Here is a 21,541-nt window from a genome sequence, read left to right as displayed (position 1 = left end):
CTTTGCCAACCAAGGTCCATCTAGTCAAGGCAATGGTTTTTCCCGTGGTCATGTATGGATGTGAGAGTTGGACTGTGAAGAAAGCTGATCGCCGAAGAATCGATGCTTTTGAACTGTGGTGTTGGAGAAGACTCTTGAGAGTCCCTTATACTGCAAGGAGATCCAACCAGTCCATTCTAGAGGAGATCAATCCTGGATGTTCATTGGAGGGACTGATGCTAAAGCTGAAACTGCAATACTTTGGCCACCTCATGCGACGAGTTGACTCACTGGAAAAGACTCTGATGCTGGGGAAGGTTGGGGGCGGGAGGAGAAGGGGACGACGGAGAATGAGATGGCTGGATGGCATCACCGACTCTGTGGACATGAGTTTGAGTGTACTCCGGGAGTTGGTGATGGACAGGGAGGCCTGGCGTGCTGTGATTCATGGGGTCGCGGAGAGTCGGACACAACTGAGCAACTGAACTGAACTGAACTATCTATAAGATAGATTACTATCTATAAGATAGATAACTATCAAGGACTATATAGCACAGGGAACTCTACTCAATATTCTGTGATAACCTATATAAGAAAAGAACCTAAAAAAGAATGAATACATGTATATGCACACAAAAAAATCACTTTGCTGTACACCTGAAACTAACACAACATTATAAATCAACTATACTCCTATAAATTTTTTTAATTCACCTTTCAACCCTTCAGTGATCTTCTAGACCAGCTTTCTACAAATAGTTGGCTTACTTTTTCCAAATTCCTATAGTTACATGGAAAGAAATATTTCAAAATACTAATTTTTGTCATCTATGAGTAGTAGAACATAGAATGATTTTGCTTTCTTTTTTACATCAGTCTGTGCTTTTTCCAAATTTTCTACAATGAACATGTATTACATCTATAATCAGCAAGGGAAAAAACTGCTGGACTGGATTTTTTTTTTTCACCTCATCCCAATCTTCCATCACTAACACCTTCTCTATATCTCCACCTCAGCCCTTCCTGCTAAATAATCTTTGAAAAGATAAAGTATTGCTAGCATAATATAGCTAAGCTAAGCAATGAGGGCCAGTCACTATCAGCAATAGAGAGTTTTATTATCTTATATTTTATTTGCCCTAAGGAATCTGAAGGACCTGAAAAGTCAAGTGCTATTTCTCCAGGGTGAAACTGGAACCCTGGAGGGAAGACTACCAATTTTGTGGGGCAGGAGGGAAAAAAGGAGATCCACCCAGAGTGACTCTCTAGGTGGACTGTTGGACAAATCTCTGCAGAAAGTTAATAAAATAAAAATTGGTGCCCTCATGTGGACTTTGTGTGCAATCATGAAAATGTACTCATATTGATCAATCAGCTATTACAAGTATAAATAAGGACTAACAAACAAACAAAAAACCCACAGTCTGAACAATCATATGATAAGTAACAAATGAGAGTTTCAAAAAAATAAGTGTCAATACTGTATAGCACAGGAAACTCTGCTCAATGTTACCTGGCAGCCAGGATGGGAGGGGAATTTTGGGGGAGAATGGATACATGTGTATGAATGGCTGAGTCCCTTTGCTGTCCACCTGAAACTATCACAACATTGTTAATTGGCTATACCCCAATATAAGATTAAAAGTTTTTAAAAAATAATTTTTAAAATGAGTGTCAAGAAAGACATCTGATTTTTTCCTATGATCATTGCCTTCCCTCTCATCCAGCTCTTACGTATTTTAGAAACCAAGAAAAAAATGCTAGCATATGTGTGTGTGTGTAACACACATATAAAAATGGGACACTTTTGAAATCACTGCTCTCCTGTTGAGTCATATCCAATCCTAGCCTGTGCCAATAGACTGCAATGAGCATTACCCTAGCCTACACATGTCAGGTTTCAAATAATGACCACAATAAAGGATAAAACAGTCCTCTATCTTCTAGTAGGACTGCAAATAATCCTCAAAATAATCATGTTGAGACATGACTAATTTATTTTTCACATTAATAAAGAAAGCTTTGACAATTTTCTTCATTTTGATGTGACATATTCTTGGTTCCAAAAATCCTTTCTTGTGATTAACTTCTCTCTCTCCTGTGGTCATGAAGCCCATTTCTCCTTGTTCTATTCTTGGAGAGTAACAGTTGCTGAGCCTTTTCCCCAGAAGCACTTCATTGTTAGAGTCTACCATGAGATTACTTATCCATTCTCTAAACAAAGTAATCCATGTCTATGTGACCCCCTGCTCAAACATTTCATTTTCCCATTCCAATCAAATTTATCATTTCCCTTTTAATCTACTCCAAATTTTCTCTGTCCCCTAAACCAAAGCAAATATGTGAACTTCTGGGTGATTTCTAAGCATCACACATTCCCTATTTTAAATGAAGGAAATACAGAATTGTAAAGGGATTTCTTTGATGTCCTGGAATATGTGGCTATGCTGAAGCACACTGTAAGAACTGTGTTTTTTTTTGTTTTAGCACTGGACAAGTGGAAGAACAAGTTATGCCACTTGCGAAAGCCATTGATACTTGGTAAAATGGCGCCATCTAGTGCCTACATCTGCAAGAGACGGGTAGGAAGAAAACTGTAAATCAATTACAGTGCAAAATGACAACTCCAGAAACTAGCAGAGCCAAGGCAATTTAATAACAATAGGTCGATTGACTCCGGGGACCATAATTCTTAGTCTATTGACTGGGTCACTGGAGCAGCTTAACAACTAATATAGCCTTTTTCCAGGGAGAAACACACTGTTCTGAGTGTGCTAGAGAGGCTTACCAAGAGGAGCAAGAAACAAACTGCAATGACTTCACGTCTGGCACTGCTGTAAGCATTTGCACCCTTCCTTTTTTTCTTTTTTCCCCATAAAATCATGACATCATCTTATAAGGCAAGTATTATCATCCCCATTTTACAGATGAAAAACTGAGGCCAAGAGAGGCCAAAATCTTACCTTAGGTTTCAAACCCACTTTCTCTCTTTTGCACTACCCCAGAGAGAATGTATAGGAAAACACTTCAGCTCCCTTTCCTATCGATCATTCTCCACATGGAAGACCGGGGAGACACTGTTGGTCCAGTACTACCACCAGGGAGTCCACTCTGTGATGTACAACTCTGCTGAAAGACGCCAAAGGGGCAATCTGAAGATGTGGGATGAAGAGGCCAAACACTGGACTTGCATAAGGACTGGGTAGCAAAAGCGTTTCCTGTAGCCCAGTTTGAACATCATTTTTTTGTTGCCATTATTTTTATCTGCCTTTAAATCAGTAGCTCCTAGATGCCAGGGGCTATACTCTTGATATGTCATGCTAAGTTGCTTCAGTCATGTCCGATGCTCTGCAACCCCATGGACTGTAGCCCACCAGGCTCCTCTGTCCATGAGATTTTTCCAGGTGAGAATACTGGAATGGGTTGCTATTCCTTTCTCCAGGGGATCTTCCCAACCCAGGGATAGAACCTGGGTCTCCCACATTTCAGGCAGATTCTTTACCATCTGAACCACCAGGGAAGCCCAGAGTATTTTAAGATATTACATTTTCACTCATGTATGATATTACATTTTTAATCCAACCATTACGTCTACTTGGTAAATGAATCAATGAGGCCATTGGAAAAAAGTATATAAAACAGCAAGTATATTATCATTAAAAAAAGAACAATGGTGAGTTCCTAATATAACAAGGATAAAATACGTAAAATAGAAATGAGAGACTTCCCTGGCAATCCAGTGGTTAGGACTCTGTGCTTCCACTGCAGGACGCACAGGTTCTATCCTGGTGAGGGAACTAGACCCCCACATACTTCGGCTAGCAACTAAAGCTCCCACAGGCTGCAACTAAGACCCAGTTCAGTTCAGTTCAGTTCAGTCGCTCAGTCGTGTCCGACTCTCCGCAACCCCATGAATCACAGCACACCAGGCCTCCCTGTCCATCACCAACTCACGGAGTTCACTCAAACTCATGCCCACAGAGTCGGTGATGCCATCCAGCCATCTCATTCTCGGTCATCCCTTTCTCCTCCCGCCCCCAACCTTTCCCAGCATCAGAGTCTTTTCCAGTGAGTCAACTCGTTGCATGAGGTGGCCAAAGTACTGCAGTTTCAGCTTTAGCATCAGTCCTTCCAATGAACACCCAGGATCGATCTCCCTTAGAATGGACTGGTTGGATCTCCTTGCAGTACAACCAAATAAAAATATTTTTTAATGTAGTGAGTTCTTTAAATTTTATGGGAAGTTTTTGTTGATTTGTTGTTTCCTCAAAGAAATATCATGAAGTATAGTTGCATCCAGGAAAATTTTCTTGAGAATTCTATTCTAACTAGAAATAGAAACCAAAAAAAAATTAAAGGAATTTTATATTTCTTCTAGAATACATGCACACACTCAATTTTGATGACCAGTAGGCAACTGTAAAATAGTCTCAAATGAAAGAAAATCTTAGCATGATACATATTCCAGCCTAAGTTTACAAAAATAAACTAGTGTTCTGTAAGGGAGTTAATTACATTGAGTATCTGAAGGCTTCCCAATGAGTCAATAACATCTTCCAATAGAATCCAAGCCATTTCACTCCTAGTTTTGTCATAGAATCTCTATATAGCAAAAACTCACTTTAACTCTGTGGGCCTTCCCCTCATGTTGCAGAGGGGTTGGAGGATAGGCAGGGTCTAGAACCTGGAGCCGTAACTTTCAAGTGTGAAGGTGAGCTCATAGCTCTTATCAGTAGAATAGAATGTTTGAAAGGTTTCAAACAAATAATCATCTGTGCTTATCTATCCATTCTCTCTTGAAGGGGGTGTCTCTGTTAAAAAAAAAAAAAATTCTCTCTCTCTCTGCCAGCCCTTCAAGATGAAGGGAAAGAAGGCCAAGGGGAAGAAAGTGGCCCTGGCTCCCGCTGTGGTGAAGAAGCAGGGGGCCAAGAAGGTGGTCAACCCCCTTTTCTAGAAAAGGTCCAAGAATTTTGGCACTGGACAGATTATCCTACCCAAAAAGGACCTCATCTGCTTCGTCAAATGGCCCCGCTACATCCAGCTGCAGCAGCAAAGGGCTATTCTCTATAAGTGGCTGTAAGTGCCTCCTGCAATTAACCAATTCACCCAGACCTTTGACCAACAAACAGCTACTCAACTACTTAAGTTGGCCCACAGATACAGTCCAGAGACGAAGCAAGAGACAAAGCAGAGGTTGCTGGCCCAAGAGGAGAAGAAAACTGCCGGCAAACCGCCCACCAAGAGGCCACCTGTCCTTCGAGCAGAGGTCAACACTGTCACCACTTTGGTGGAGAACAAGGATGCTCAGCTGGTGGTAATTGCTCATGACATGGTCTTCCTGTGCTGAAAGATGTGGGGTCCCTACTGCATCACCAACAGGAAGGCCCGGCTGGGGCGCCTGGTCCACAGGAAGACCTGCACCACTGCGGCCTTCACACAAGTCAACTTGGAGGACAAGAGTGCCCTGGCTAAGCTGGTGGAAGCCATCAGGACCAATTACAATGACAGATATGATGAGATCCACCATCAGTGATGAGGCAATGTCTTGGGGCCAAAGTCAGTGGCTCTCATCACCAAGCTGGAAAAGGCGAAGGCCAAAGAGCTGACCACCAAACTGGGCTGAGTATGCACCACTGAGCTTTCTGTACATAAAAGTAATAAAAGATTCCTAAAAAAAAAAAAAATTCTCAAAACCCCTGCCTAAGCTTCTCTTGTTCGGCAATACAGCTTTGCCAACGAGCCTAAATTAGGATACAGATGGATGATGTGGAAGGACAAAGGAAATACCATGTGCAAAGACACAAGGGTATAAGAATGTGTTTCTTCAGGCAAAAGCAAATCATTCAAAAGATCACAAAGGGTGTGATCACTGAAAAGGGACAGATTATGAAAAAGTCTTCATGAGTGCTAAGGAAGTATACACTTTAGATTATACTTCAGACTAGTGTTTCTCACATACAAGTAGCATAAAAGGAAAAATATTCTCACAGATCCTGTCTTGACTTAAATTCTCTTTAAATATCATGGCAGACACTGTTTATAATTCCCTTATATTTGTTCTCGCCATCTTACGCTTAGTTAATAGAATTGTTCGAATTTTACCTCAAGCCTACATTTCCCTGCCTCCCTTGCAACCGAGGGGTCAAATGACCACATTCTGGCCAGTGAAAAGTACATGGAAAGAATGTCTACACCTTCTGGGTCATGTTCTCACGAGGAAGCTACTTGCCCCTTTATTTCCTCTCTACTCCTTCCCACAGGCTGGAAATCCAAAGAAATGGTGACAAACCAGCTTCAGCTATGCGAATGAAGGCAATATTCCTGGACCTAACTGCTCACATGTGCTCTGTGTGACCAGCAAAGTCAGCATCACCTGGGAGTCTGTGGAAGTGCAGAATCAGCCCGAACCAGACCTACTGAGGTTGATTCTACACTTAAATAAGATCTCCAAGGAATTCCCTGGTGGTTCAATGATTGGGACTCTGCTCTCACTGCCAAGGGCCCAGATTCAATCTCTGGTTGGGGAACTAAGAAACTTCAAGTCAAGCAGAGCAGTGAAAAAAAGAAAACAAACAAGCAAACAAACAAACAAAAATATATATATATATATCCCCAAGTGATTCATATGTACATTAAATTTTGGGAAGCACCAATCTAGGAGAAGGCAAGGGGAGCAAACTAGTAGGAAAATGGGTCTCCAGATGACAATGCTACAGTACTGGACAACTGACTAGCTCAGATGTTTATGAGAGAACGGACTTTCTACATTTGCTTAAGCCACCTTTTTTTTTTAATATCTGATCCTATATACAAACTATATTAATATATACAAATGAAAAACATGGCATAAATACCCATCCATATTTTTTAATATAGATGTATTTATGTATTCCTTTTAAAACCACACACCTTGGATGAAACTTGAAACTACGCTCTTCCAACAGAAACCACACAACTTGCCTCCAAACATATTGAAGCTCAGGTTCTTTACGCCGCAGCACAGAAGGAATTCAGCAAGAGGCAAAGTAAGAGGTAAGAAGTATATTTATCAATATCCTTTGTAAAGAGGTTGCAGGAAAATGGGAGAGGATGGTCACATTCTGGGTCTTGGATGAGTTCCTGGGACAGGCCAAAGAGTGAGGGTCCCTGGATTCAGGCAAGAAAGGATTCAAGGGCAAGCCGTATGTTCCATAGGCAGAATGCAGCCCATCTCAGAAGGTGAGAGCTGCCTGGAAATAGGGACAGTTAGGTTTTATGGGCTGGGTAATTTCATGAGCTAATGACGGAGAGGGCGTCCCTGGTGGCTCAGGGGTAAGAATCCACCTGCCAATGTAGTTGTTCTTGTTGTTCAGTCGCTAAGTCATGTCTGACTCTTTCTGACCCCGTGGACTGTAGCACGCCAGGCTCCCCTATCCTTCACTATCTTCCAGAGTTTGCTCAAATTCAGTGATGCTATCTAACCATCTCATCCTCTGCCCCCTTCTCCTTTTGCCTTTCCCAGCGTCAGGATCTTTACCAATGAGTCTTTCCAGGGCCTTTACCAGGGTCTTTCCCAGCATCAGGGTCTTTTCAAATGAGTCAGTTCTTTGCATCAGATGGCCAAAGTGTTGGAACTTCAGCTTCAGCATCAATCCCTCCAATGAATATTCACGGTTGATTTCCTGTAGGATTGACTGGCTTGATCTCTTTGCAGTCCAAGAGATTCTCAAGAGTCTTCTCCAGCACCGCAATTCAAAAGCATCAATTCTTCATCACTGCCTTCTTTATGGTCTAACCCTCACAACCATACAAATTGTCAATGCAGGAGACGAGGTTTTGATCCCTGTGTTGGGAAGATTCCCCAAAGAAGGAAATGGCAACCCACTCCAGTTGTCTTGCCTAGGAAATCCCATGGAGAGAGGAGCCTGGCAAGCTACAGTCCATGGGGTCACAAAGAGTCAGATATAAGCTTAGTGACTAAACAACAAATGAGTGGAAGGATTACTTCAACTGCTTGGGGAAAAGTGTGGGGATTTCTAGGAAATGGGACACCACCCACATTTTGGACTTTTACAGTCTGCCCCAGAACTGTCAGGTGCCTGTGGGTATGTATTTAGTACATGCTTTTGTATTACAAAGCTATGGTTTTTCCAGTAGTCATGTATGGATGTGAGAGTTGGACCATAAAGAAAGCTGAGCACTGAAGAATTGATGCTTTTGAACTGTGGTGTTGGAGAAGACTCTTGAGAGTCCCTTGGACTGCAAAGAGATCCAACCAGTCCATCCTAAAGGAAATCAGTCCTGGGTGTTCATTGAAAGGACTGATGCTGAAGCTGAAGCTCCAATACTTTGGCCACCTGATGCAAAGAACTGACTCACTAAAAAAGACCCTGATGCTGGGAAAGATTGAAGGCAGGAGAAGGGGATGACAGAGGCAGAGATGGTTGGATGGCATCACTGACTCAATGAACATGAGTTTGAGTAAGCTCCGGGAGTTGGTGATGGACAAGGAAGCCTAGCGTGCTGCAGTCCATGGGGTCGCAAAGAGTCAGACATGATGAAGCAACTGAACGGAACTTGTATTACAATTACTGTATAATGAGGCTCAAGATATACAGCAAGTCAAATCATCCACTACTTTGTACTTAATTCTTCTAACCAGTTTTCGTCATACCCTCAACGGCTACATTATTCTTTTAAAGGTTGTGCCCTGTCCCCTTCCCTCCTCGTTTTGACTTTAGTCAGTACCAACACCACTACTAAATTATATGCTATACTGGTTTTAGCTGAGCTGATTATATGCTTGTCCAGAGCCATAAAAATGTTTTTTAATTATAAATGAAATAAAAACGATGAAACCAATAAAAATCCAAATGAAGAATTGTTTTAATATATTGAAATGGATGACGTTTTTCTGCTGGAACAAAGTCACTCTTCACAACATAGCAATGTACTGAGGCTTTCAGACAAATGCTCTTGAGTTTGGCAGGTTTGTACTATCATGTTTTGTGAGAACCCAGTTCTTTTAGAACTTGACTCTGTTTGAAATACTATCAACAATTAATAGCACCAAATGTCATGTCATTTGACTTCACTTGATATATTAAGTTAACTTAATATATTAAGTTACCTCTTTTCACATTCCATTCCGTTCAGTTGCTTCCGACTCTTTGCGACCCCGTGGACTGTAGCCTACACCAGGCTTCTCCGTCCATGGGATTCTCCAGGCAAGGATACTGGAGTGGGTTACCATCTCCTTCTCCAGGGGATCTTCCCGACCCAGGGATCGAACCCGGGTCTCCCACATTGGAGGCAGACGCTTTAACCTCTAAGCCACCAGGGAAGCCCTCCCAGGACAATTCAAGGAGCACTACTCAACACCAGTAATTTTATACAATTTATAAATTTTTACAATTTATACAATCGCGAATACAGTTTATAAGACTCTCACCCAAACCAAGAGAAATAAAACAATTTTTATACACAAAGAAACTACACAAATGTCCAAAGCAGCTCTATGTAATAGCCAAAAACTGGAAACAATCCAAATATGTTTCAACAGGTAAATGGATAAATAAGCTGCAGTACAGTATATAACACAATGAAATACCTTTCAGTAAGGAAAAGACATATTGATATGTATAACAACTTGAGTGGATCACAAATGCATTATTCTAAGTGAAAAAAAATCCCAAGAGCTTATACGGGACGTCCCTGGTGTTACAATGGATAGTAACCCACCTGCCAAAGCAGGGGACACAGGTTCAATCTCTGGCCCAGGAAGACTCCACATGCTGCAGAGTAAGCCCATGTGCCACAACCACTGTGCCCGTGTGCCCTAGAGCTCATAAGCTGCAACTATAAAGCCCAAATGCTGCAACCACTGAAGCCCGTACATCTAGAGTCTGTGCTCCACAGCAAGAGAAGCCACCGCAATGAGAAGCCCATGTACGGAAGTGAAGAGCAGCCCCCATTTGTCGCAACTAGAGAAAGCCTGTGAGCAGCAATGAAGACCCAGTGCAATCAAAAATAAATTTTAAAAAGAAAAAAATCTTATTAAAAAAGTTTATATGTATGATTCCATTTATATAATGCTCTCAAAAAGACAAAGTTATAAAGAACAAATTATTATTTGTCAGGTGTTAAGTTTTAAGGAGAGAATGACTAATTATAAAGGGGTGAGGTCACAGAGTTTCTTTTATGGCAATGAAATAATTTTGTCTCCTAAATATGTCAGTGTTTACACAAATCTACACATGTGGTAATATTTTGTAGAATTATATACCTGAAAAAAAAAAAGAGAGTGCATATAAAAACTGGTGAAATCTAAATGAAGTCTGTAATTGAGTTAATACCGACGACATCAGTTTCCTGGTTTGATAATGAATTGTAGTTTATGTTAAATGTTATCATTAGGGGAAGCTGAATATAGAGTATACGGGAACTCATCATACTATTTTTGCCACCTCTCCTAAGTCTAAAAATACTTCAAAATCAATATTTTTGATTGTAACCTAAGAACATAAACCAATACAGAACATCTTTGAGCTTTTGCATTTTAGCTGATCCAGACATGACAGGTGTCAAAGGAATACCCAGAGAAAGAAGAGTTTAGAAAAGGAAAGAAAAATGCACCTTCGAAGAGAACAAGGGAATCAGACTTTAGAAGGACTGGTTCATCAAATAAAAAACACAAGAAGGACTTAAAGCAAAAAATTCATAGTATTACTAAGGTTATGAAGTTTACATTATCCCTTCATGATAAGAAAGCAACGACTTGCTCACAAGACAGCTATATTCACAATGCTCCTAACAATCTCCAGCCAACAACACAGCAAAAATTGGAGATAAAACTATTTTGGGAAGAGTCTAGGATTGTTGGAAATATTCAACATTTTATTAGTTGGGCAATCAGACCAGTCAGGATGACTCTGATTTATCTCAGGGTCCAAATTTTGTTGTTTATATTTTTGTTTTTACTGTGATAGGTGAAAAGTATAGAGACACTGGAAGCAGAGCAGGTTTTGCTTTTGTGCAGACACCTGTGATTTGCCAAAAGCAGCTGCACTTCAACTCCTGGCATCTCAGTGACCAGGACAGACTATTCTCCTACACCACCTTCTGTGACCCCACTGGGCCTGAGACTGTGTCTACTGTTTCCCATAGAACATCTGCACTTGAAAGCTGTGGTATACAATGAAATTATTACTGAGCCTTAAAAATAACTGAAAATTTCACATTTGAATAACATAAAAACTACCATGCTATAAAGTCATGTACCTCTAATGACTAGATTATCATTATCTGAATGAAAATCAGTCAGTTCAGTTGCTCAGTCATGTCTGACTCTTTGCAGTCCCATGGACTGCAGCACGCCAGGCTTCCCTGTCCATCACCAACTCCCGGAGCTTACTCAAACTCATGTCCATCAAGTCAGTGATGCCACCCAACCATCTCATCCTCTGTCATCCCCTTCTCCTGCCTTCAATCTTTCCCAGCATCAGGGTCTTTTTTAGTGAGTCAGTTTTTCATGTCAGGTGGCCAAAGTATTGGAGTTTCAGCTTCAGCATCAGTCCTTCCAATGAATATTCAGGACTGATTTCCTTTAGAATGGACTAGTTGGATCTCCTTGCAGTCCAAGGGACTCTCTGATGGGACCAGATGCCATGATCTTCATTTTTTGAATGTTGGATTTTAAGCCAGCTTTTTCACTCTCCTCTTTCACCTTCATCAAGAGGCTCTTTAGTTCCTCTTCACTTTCTGCCATAAGGGTGGTGTCATCTGCTTATTTCTCCCTGCAATCTTGATTCCAGATTGTGTATCATCCAGTCTGGCATTTCATGATGTACTCTGCTTGTAAGTTATATAAGCAAGGTGACAATAAACAGCTTGATGTACTCCTTTCCCAATTTGGAACCAGTCTGTTGTTCCATGTCTGGTTCTAACTGTTAATTCTTGACCTGCATACAGGTTTCTCAGGAGGTAGGTAAAGTAGTCTGGTATTCCCATCTCTTGAAGAATTTTCCACAGTTGTGATCCACAAGTCAAAGGCTTTAGCATAGTCAATGAAGCAGATGTTTTTCTGGAATTATCTTGCTTTTTCTATGATCTAACTGATGTTGGCAATTTGATTTCTGGTTCCTCTGCCTTTTCTAAATCCAGCTTGAGCATTTGGAAGTCCAGGTTCACATACTGTTGAAACCTGGCTTGGAGAATTCTGTGAATTACTTTGCTAATGTGTGAAATGAGTGCATTTGGGGTGTAACAAACTACCACACAACTAATCCTGTCCTCACACAGATGGCCTGGAGAGACTTGTGAGAATATTCCACCAAGGGGGCAGCAGAGAGCAGCAGGTGTCTCCACAGAGTTTGTCCCCCAGGGCCAACTCAGTCCTCAGCCAATGGCACCCAAAATCTCAGAGTGCAAACACAGAGCTTCAGAAACTGCCCCTTCTTAGTCTCACTTGACCCAGCTGCACCACCAAAACAAATGATACTGCCAAGCCAAATGGCTGGAAATGAGAGGTGGCAGGAAAAAGAAAGTTAGTACTCACAGATCGAGGGTCGAGTTAGGGACAGGGCAGGGCTTCACTCGCTTTAACACAACTTGTTTTTCAGGTTCTGAAAAGCTTCACCCTTTCCAGCTTTGCTTCACATCCATGACTAAAAGGGTTTTAAATGGAGATTTCACACAGATAAAAGTATCATAAGAGATTTGCTTCAAGAGGCTCCTCTTGTCTCTCAGACCTGAAAGCTCAGAAAGAAGCTATGAGGCTATGGAGCCTGAAAGTGGGGTTTCCTTCCTGTCCACTCAAACTTACTTTAAAGGCTACTGAAAGATTTGCTTTAAGTTACAGATTCCTGGGCCCCAACCACTCCTCAGAGCATCCCAACTTTGAGAATCCCGAAATGTAATAACTGTTGACACCTGAGCAGTGGACGATGGTGTGTGAGTTGAAGGACCCAAGAATTCTAGGTCATTGTGTGGACTTAGAAAATATTCACAACCTAAAAACTGTGAGTTATATTTTATTGGGTAGGAATTTTTTAGGACTTCATGCCCAGGAGACAGCGTCTCAAGTAACCCTGAGAGAACTGCTCCAAGGAGGTGAGGGAGGAGCCAGGTTGCATAGAAGTTTTGCAACAAAGGACAGGTAGTCTGAACATCAAGCAATTATTAATTAAAGAAAGCCAGGAATCCCAAGTTAAGGAATTTACTGCTCTGAATGGGAAGATGCAAGAATCTGGGCTTACTGAAATCACTCCTTTGATATGCACCTCAGCTATCTGGGCCCAACGTCCTGTTTTCACATCCTGAGCTTCCTCAGGGCTTTCCCTGATAGCTCAGTTGGTAAAGAATCCACCTACAATGCGGGAGACCTGGCTTCCATCCCTGGGTTGGGAAGATCCCCTGGAGAAGAGAAAGGCTACCCACTCCAGTATTCTGGTCTGGAGAATTCCATGGACTGTATAGTCCATGGGGTCACAAAGAGTCAGACATGACGGAGCGACTTTTATTTCACGTCCTGAGCTTCCTCAGGTCTCACCTCAGGGAGTGGCTGGAGTCTGACGGCTGCTAGATGGCAGGTATTCTTTCCCTCCTGAGTTCCCTCGGGGCTCACCAGCTCACCATCTGTGGGGGCTGTAATGACTAAGACTGCAACATCCTTTGTTTACTGATGTGGCAAGAAGTATTCCATTTCTCAACTGTTACATTGGCCAACAATATTAGGCCCAGAATGAGGGCTCTGACCCGCTAGGAGCCCAGATTTTAATCCAGTGGATGATCCCACTTGTACAAGAAAACCTCCTATGACCACAGAACAAGGTCTCCCTTCAAATTCTACCATACAGGAACAGACTTCAGTTTGCCAGGACCACAGTTTGTCCTTATAACAGATACCTGGAAAACTTTACTTATATTGGGGCTTTAAAATGGCCGGGGAGTGACCTGCATATAACCTAGATAACTGCAGTTTTCCTCTTTTTTGTAGATCAACCTCACACAAATCTCATGTAGGATCTAGCAAACCCAACTCCAGAGGCTCTCCCAGTGAAAAGGTACTAACCACCCTCTCACATTTCTCTTTCCCTCTCCCCTCAACCAAAATTCCCTTAGTCTAGCCCAAGAATGTCACCTTCCACTAAAAGGTGGTTCTCTGAGGAAAGCTGATGGCCCCCATTAAAACTACTGCCTCTAGCAATTCAAAGGCTCTAGAAGTTAAAATTAACCCCACAAGCAATTAACCCAGTTAAGATGACCTCTGGGAATTTGGCTATTATTATTTTTTAATCTGAGGTAATTCAGTCCCAGTATAGGGGGCAAAAAAATCTTTGAACTAAAATCCATAATCTTTAACATTCCTAATTTTTTATATTAATCAAGACTCTATTAATCCATATCTCGACCAGAAAGTAAGAAGGCCAAACTAAAGAAGTCTTCCCACCTTAATCTTTCCACTGATTTAATTTTAGACAAAACCCAGAAATTCTTGGATCTGTCTATTCAATTTCTTAGAGCGACTGGACTACTAAGAAGCCCTCCTATGTCAATCTGACCAAAAGTCCAGAAAGAATCTTCTGGCAGTTTTTCTCAACAACCTTCTCTCATTATAGACACCAAGGGGAAGCTGTACATTATTCAAATCTAGTCTTTAAAACAAAGGTGGCTGTACTCTACTGGGGGCTCCCAACAACAGATACAGCCCAAAGTAGACCCAATGCTAAAAGTGAGGGCCTCCAGGGTCATCCCATGTGAGAACTCACGATTCCTCCCAGTTCAAAGCTCCAAGGAGTTTCTGAAGCACGGTAAGGATCGGCAGTGGGGGTGGGGGAGTCTCTAATGCCCTTTGTGGCCTTCGGGCATGTAAGAGCTGTGCCAGAGCGGGGTTGAGACTCTTAATAACAAACGATTTAAGACCCTTAAAGTTCCCTCTCTAAGAATAAAAATCTTCTAGCCCACTAAACTTCCCACTCATCCTGTCAATTAGTTTCCAAGTGAATCATTTATAACAGCCCATCTGGGAAGCATGTCCTGATGACACTATCATTGAAAGGCCCCTGGGTCCCCTCAAATATTTTCTAGGCTATTGTTCCAATCTGGCCTGCTGAGCCTTGGCTTTAACAGTCATCTGGCAACAGGAGCCAAGACATTCTCACCATGCAGCTGGTTCCTGGATGAATATTCCCTTCCCTTCCTCAGATGCACTAGACTAAGAAGCCCATAAATCTTCCCATTAAGGATCAGCCTGCTACACCTTATCTCAACTCAGATTAATTAGGTCTAATTGATGGTATTAATAAATCAAGACATGTAGAATCACAAAACCTTTAAACCCAAAAGAATTGGTTGCATTGTTTTTCCTAACCCTCAGAGGATTTTCGAATCTGCTCTTCAATGCTTTAGAAATCCTGAAATGTGGCAGAACGAGGACAAAAATGCAAGTGTCTTGGACTTCCCTGGTGGAGCAGTGGATAAGAATCTGCCTGCCAATTCTTATCTCCATATCCAGGGGACATGGGTTTGATCCCTGGGCTGGGAAGAATCCACATGCCACAGAGCAACTAAGCCCGTGTGCCACAGCTACTGAGCCTGCATGCTGCAACTACTGAAGACTACATGTCTAGAGCCTGTGCTCTGCAACGAGAGAAGCCATCTCCGTGAGAAGCCCTCCCACTACAATAAGGAATAGTCCCTGCTAGAGAAAGCCTGCACAAAGCAACTAAGACCCAGCGCAGTCAAAAACGAAAATTAATTATTTTTTAAAAGAAATGCAAGTGTCCTGATCACCAACCCAGGCTCCCATATAATCCATAAGTTACTGCAGATCCAGTTGGTCCAAGATTTCTGGCCTTTTCCTTATCCTGCTTTCTGATACATAACTGTGATAAAGAAAACATAATTTATCATGTTGTTAGGGGAAGCACACTGATTGAAACTGCCCACTCTGGCCAGGCACCATAGTAACCATTTGCATGAGTTGTTTTATGACAGGAGATCCTGATAAGGAATAGCGAACTAATAAGCCACCCCCAACCAGAAGAGTTCGGGAAAGGCGGAAAGGAAACACCAGGTGTCCATCTACTTCCCAGAATCCTCCTCGCTAGCATCCATATTGGCTGAATGATGCCTGCACCTCCAGGAAAGACTGAACTAAAATGATTGGCCAAAGACCACCTGGAAATTAATCCCATCACCATAAAACCCGAGACTGCAAGCCATGAAGCAGAGCAGTTCTCCTGGGTTTCCTTACCCTACTGCTCTCCAGCCGGGTGCACTTTCCCAATAAATTCTCTTGCTTTGTCAGCACGTGTCTCCTCGGACAATTCTTTTCCGAGCGTTGGACAAGAGCCCAGTTTCGGGCCCTTGAAGGGGTTCCCTTTCCTGCAACAACGTTACATCCAGTTAACAAAATGAAACCACTTTTAAGCAATTTGTATGTATTTCTTTCATTCGTTCATTCAGTGGTTCAACAAATATGTACTCCAGGCTCGAAAGAGACATCAGAGAGTGGACAGACCTCTGCCCCCAACTTCACATCTACTGGAGGAATCTGGACAAATAAATTGGCAATGATAAAACAACAAGATAACCTGGTGATAAAGGAAGTTCAAAAGGGGCACAGTAAGAAGCTCTTATTCAAGTCAGTGGGTCATGGGAGAAGAGGAATCAACTGGGGAAGGAAATATTCTGGATATGGGGAAGGATCTGTAAAAGAGAACCAGGGGAAAGGACGCATTCCAATGGCAATGGAAATGTAGTTCCAAGGAGCTGGAACAAGCATTAGATGAGAGATTAGAGAAACAGACACAGATTCGGATATGCTGCATGAGGAGGAGACAGGATTTAATCCGAAAGGCAACTGAAACTATCAAAGGGCTTTAAACACATGCTCATTCATTCTAACAGACTTCCCTACAGCTCAGATGGTAAAGAACCTGCCTGCAATGCAGAAGACCGGAGTTTGATCCCTGGGTTGGGAAGACCCTCTGGAGAAGGAAATGGCAACCCACTCCAGTATTCTTGCCTGTAGAATTCCATGAACAGGTGAGCCTGGCAGGTTAGAGTCCATGGGGTCACAAAGAGTTGGACACAACTGAGAGGCACTGGCATTCATTCTAGGGACCTGACAGACAAAAAAAATTTCCTAGTGTGATGAGCACTATCAAGAAAGCAATACCAAAAAAAAAAAAAAAGAAAGCAATGCAGAGAACCAAGAAATTGGTTCTTGGGGAAAACAGCTGCTTCAGGCCTCCAACACAGTCCATGGTACCTCCACTTGAGAAATCCAGCTGCTTCAGAAAACCTACTGGAGGGAAACCAATCAGGACTCTACTGCTTAATTCAGAGAGAAAAATCTATATTGAAAAAGATCAGTTTCCAAAGGCCCATTCTCAAGTCATAAGCTGCATGAACAAAAGTAGGAAAATCATACAAAAGTAGGAAAATCATGGGACTTCCCTGGTGGCCCAGTGGTTAAGACTCTGTGCTTCCAATGCAGGGGGCACGGTTTTGACCTCTGTTCAGTCTGGAACTAAGATCCTACTTGCCGCAGCTAAGACCTGGCACAACCAAATAAACAAATATTTGGGGGGAAAAAAATAGGGAAGTCGTGATACCAACTCATTTTCAACAAAATCTAATTATCTTAAATAACAGACATTGTGTAGTGAATTTTGTGTATAACTTTAATAAGAGGGTTGGTATTTTTTATTATTTAAAAATCAACTTTCCCTAATCCACATCATTGAAGGGCTTTTTTTTTTTTTTTGGCGGGGGCGGGGCGGGGGCCATGGGAACGTTTGCTTGTTTCTTTTTGGATTTTTTTGGCCAGGTCATGGGGCTTGTGAGATCTTAGCTGATACTTTAGACTGAGTTGACAATGATTCTTTATCCTCTAAACTTCCTTCTGAGGCAGACTAAAGGGAAAGTGAAGTCGCTCAGTCATGTCCTACGCTTTGTAACCCCATGGACTGTAGTCCACCAGGCTTCTCCGTCCATGGGATTTTCCAGACAAGAATACTAAAGTGGGTTGCCATTTCCTTCTCCAGGAGAGCTTCCAGACCCAGGCATTGAACCTGGGCCTCCCTCATTGTAGGTAGACACTTTATCATCTGAGCCACCAGGGAAGTCCTAAGATTAGGGTTAAACAAAGGTCTTATTATTCCTACAAGCAACTTTTTGAGAGTTAAAACAATGTAAACTTCTTTTCTAGAGTATTTTCCCTCCTATCAGCAGATAATAATATGTCACTAAAAACCAGCACTTTTCTCGAGGGCAACCTCACCCTGAGGCCCATCTCACCTCCTGCTTTGATAACTGCTTCCAAGAAAAAGAAAATCCTGTCAATGTAGTGGGATCACAGACACAAGGAAAGAAACATTTTAACCACTTTATTGATTTCTGAGATTTGAAGGCTATTAAATTTTGTCTCTGTTGACAGCTTAGGAAGATCCAAAACAGCAAAAATCCTTTCATGTGGCATGCCAACTGGGATTGCTGCATGGCCGTTACCTGAAGCATCCTCCTGGGAAGGCTGAGGATTTGGTGAGACAACTCAGGTGCTCTGCTATTAACCACTGTGATCATGGAGGCTACCTCTGGCACAGAAGAGAAGAATTTGCCCTCCAGGAGGTAAGTCCTATTACAACCTACCCTTAGGCAAGTACATCCAGCAGAATTAATTAGACTCATTTGGCAAGGATGGATGACCAACAGTCAGGGCAGAATAGGAATAATTCTGGTGGCAAGGAATCTGTTCCTGAAGTTCTTTGCTAAGTCTGGATAGCTGACTTTATGTTTTTAAGTAGATGGGGTTACTGAATCCCAGCTGGGGAGAATCTTATCCTGCTGTTTTATATCTAAAACATGGAAAAACATCACAGAAGTTGTGATTCAATGGATTGGAGCTATACACTTAAGGCTTGTGTACTTTAGTACATATATAACTCACTTTTTAAAACTTAATTAAAAATAATCCCATCAGCTGCTGATGATCAGCCTATGTTGGAGTTAACACTATGTTGGGTCTTGTGGTGGTACAGTTCACTCCTGTCTCCACTGTCCCGTCCAGTGCCTCGTACTAGCAAGCAACCAATACGTAGGAGTTGAATAAATAAATAAGATGCTCCACAAGAGAAATTCTTTTTATGGTTAAAGTAACCAGTAACACCTGCTTTTGCATTATTTCAGGTCCAAATTCTCTCTGCTGGACAACAAGGTACAAAGTCTTAAGGATCTTGAAGTAGTCCAAAAGCCTTGAGCATGTTCAATGTTTCATTTCTGAGAAAAACTTACCTTCCCCGTAGCCATCTAAATCAGTCAGTGCACACGTTTCCTGGTTTGTCTGTTTGGTCCTCCCAGCGTCCATTTCCTCAGCTTTGGTCTCAATTCCCAGTTTTCCCCCAGAGAGCCCACCCACTCTGGGTCCCCAGCTGACCAGAAGTTCACTCCACTGCCCAGCCCTATAGTGAGTGTGTGTCCCACCTCAAGGCAATTAGCCTGGCACATTCTCCAAGCCATAAGAATTTCCTCAGTGGAGGAAATTATTTGCTAGGCTCATGGGAAAGAGAAACTTTCTCTTATCCTCCCCAAGATTGAGTCAGAAAGATGGGAAGTTGAAGATTCCAGGGACAGTTACACAGAGACTTAGGAGGGGCCAGCACAGACCAGAACCAGAGGGGCATCCTGCAAGCATCACCTGAGTCCTGACTCAGGTCTCACCTGAAGCAGCTTTACTTGTGGCCTTCTCAGTGACAAAAGCCAATGAATTCTTTTGCTTTGTTTATTTTAAGCTAGTTTGTTTGGGACCTGCGGTCATTCACAAGAAGAAGATTCCTAACTAGTGTATCTTCCACCAGGCAAATATGAGTGAGGACGTTGGTCTGACTTCTCCACCTTCATCAAAATATTGATAGGTGCATCTAAGGCTTTACTCCAGAGACTGAATGATCAGCATCCTGACACTCCTGCTGCTGCTGCTAAGTCACTTCAGTCGTGTCCGACTCTACGACCTTATTGACTGCAGCCCACCAGGCTCCTCCATCCATGGGATTTTCCAGGCAAGAGTACTGGAGTGGGGTGCCATTGCCTTCTCCCCCTGAGACTCCTGGGAGAGTTCAATTGTGATATTATCTAGAGGTCCCCTTAGTTATCTGATATATGAAAAGCAACCATTCTCAGGTCTGAAATGAACTATATCAAAAGTGTCACAAATGCAGAGTAAAATGGTTGAAAACTGTGATCTAAAAGGACATATCCTGTTATCCTGGGGTCTCTTCCCTCTCCACCTCTCTTCTCTTCCTCCTCTAGACCCGTGGTCTTCTCCCACTTGGTCTGTCCCACTCTCCTGGGGGGTAGAGTGTGGTGAGATGTTACTAGGTTTCACTGGAGTAGCCTTTTCCCCCCAGAATAGAGTGACCTTGGAAAATCAGCTCTTCTGTTGTTTACATGGACTGTCTCATAACTTCAATGCGTTATTATGTTCCTGAATATTCTGTGGTTTCCTCTATTTCACCGAAAGTCTCCTCCTCCTGGGGAGGGATAAGCTAAAAGAGGAAATCCTGCAGTGCCTCTTAACAACAAGCAGCTGGGCCTTTAAGGAGAAGCCCTTCTCAAAGCCGGCTGTGCACACAGCCCAACCTACCCAGAGAGCCACTGATAGGAACCCTACCTAGGTCAATTGACCCCAGAGGCACTCAAGGGTCACAAAGGGCCTCTTCCTCTCTCACTGAAACAGAGAGTGTTAGGGTGCTCCGGGACCAGGAGGATGCTCTGGCTCCAAGTCAAACAAAGGTCACATCTTCCAGGGGTAGGCAGCCACAGTAGCCAAGTTCTAAGTGGGAGAGGAGGGAGATTCTTACCCACTATTTCCTGCACCCACTCCCTCCACAGGGCCCCTTATCAACCTGCTACACCCCTCTTCTGCCTGGATGATAACAATCTGCTTTTCACCCTGCTCTGCTATTCCTGGGCCACACAGCAGAGACTCCGGACCATTTTGTCTGAGACTTGAGGTAACCAGCATTCTATAAGTGTTCTCCATAGAAACAAAATCCGTAGCGTGGGTGGGTGGGTGAGGGTGTGTCTGTCTCAGTGTGTGTACAGGATGGGGGTGGGGAAGAGAAAGACAGGATGGCTCGGGACAGGGGTGGGGAGGGGATTTTAGAAATTAGTTCACATGACTGATTGTTTTTCTTTAGTCACTAAATCATAGTCAACTCTTCGCAACCACAGGGACTGTAGCCTTCCAGGCTCCTCTGTCCATGGGATTTCCCAGGCAAGAATATCAAAGTGGGTTGCCATTTCCTTCTCTGAGGAATCTTTCCAACCCAGGGATCGAACCCTCATCTCCTGAATTGGCAGGCAAATTCTTTACCACTGAGCCACCAGGGAAGTCCTCACATGATTATAGGGACTGGCAAATTCAAATCGGGGACAAGCTGGCAATTCCAGCAAGAAGCTGATGGAATTGTAAGTAAGGTGAAGTCCTCTTCAAGGGACCTGAGTCTTTCTTTTCTCTTAAGGCTTTCAGTTGATCGATGACACCCACCACATTATGAAGAGTCATCTACTTTACTCA

At 42.7% G+C, this 21,541-nt stretch overlaps 1 pseudogene; it reads left to right on the top strand.

Annotated features, from left to right (window-relative positions):
- Nucleotides 1–4,822: 4,822 nt before the first annotated feature.
- On the top strand, nt 4,823–5,602 carry LOC129550139 (large ribosomal subunit protein eL8 pseudogene; annotated as a pseudogene).
- Nucleotides 5,603–21,541: the final 15,939 nt, after the last annotated feature.

The sequence above is a fragment of the Moschus berezovskii genome, chromosome 21 (genome assembly GCF_049115385.1).
Source record: "Moschus berezovskii isolate FMDL1 chromosome 21, NW_MosBer_1.0, whole genome shotgun sequence".
NCBI classification, from domain to species: domain Eukaryota; kingdom Metazoa; phylum Chordata; class Mammalia; order Artiodactyla; family Moschidae; genus Moschus; species Moschus berezovskii.
Note: the sequence above shows the minus strand (reverse complement) of the source record. Positions and strands in the feature narration are given on the sequence as shown.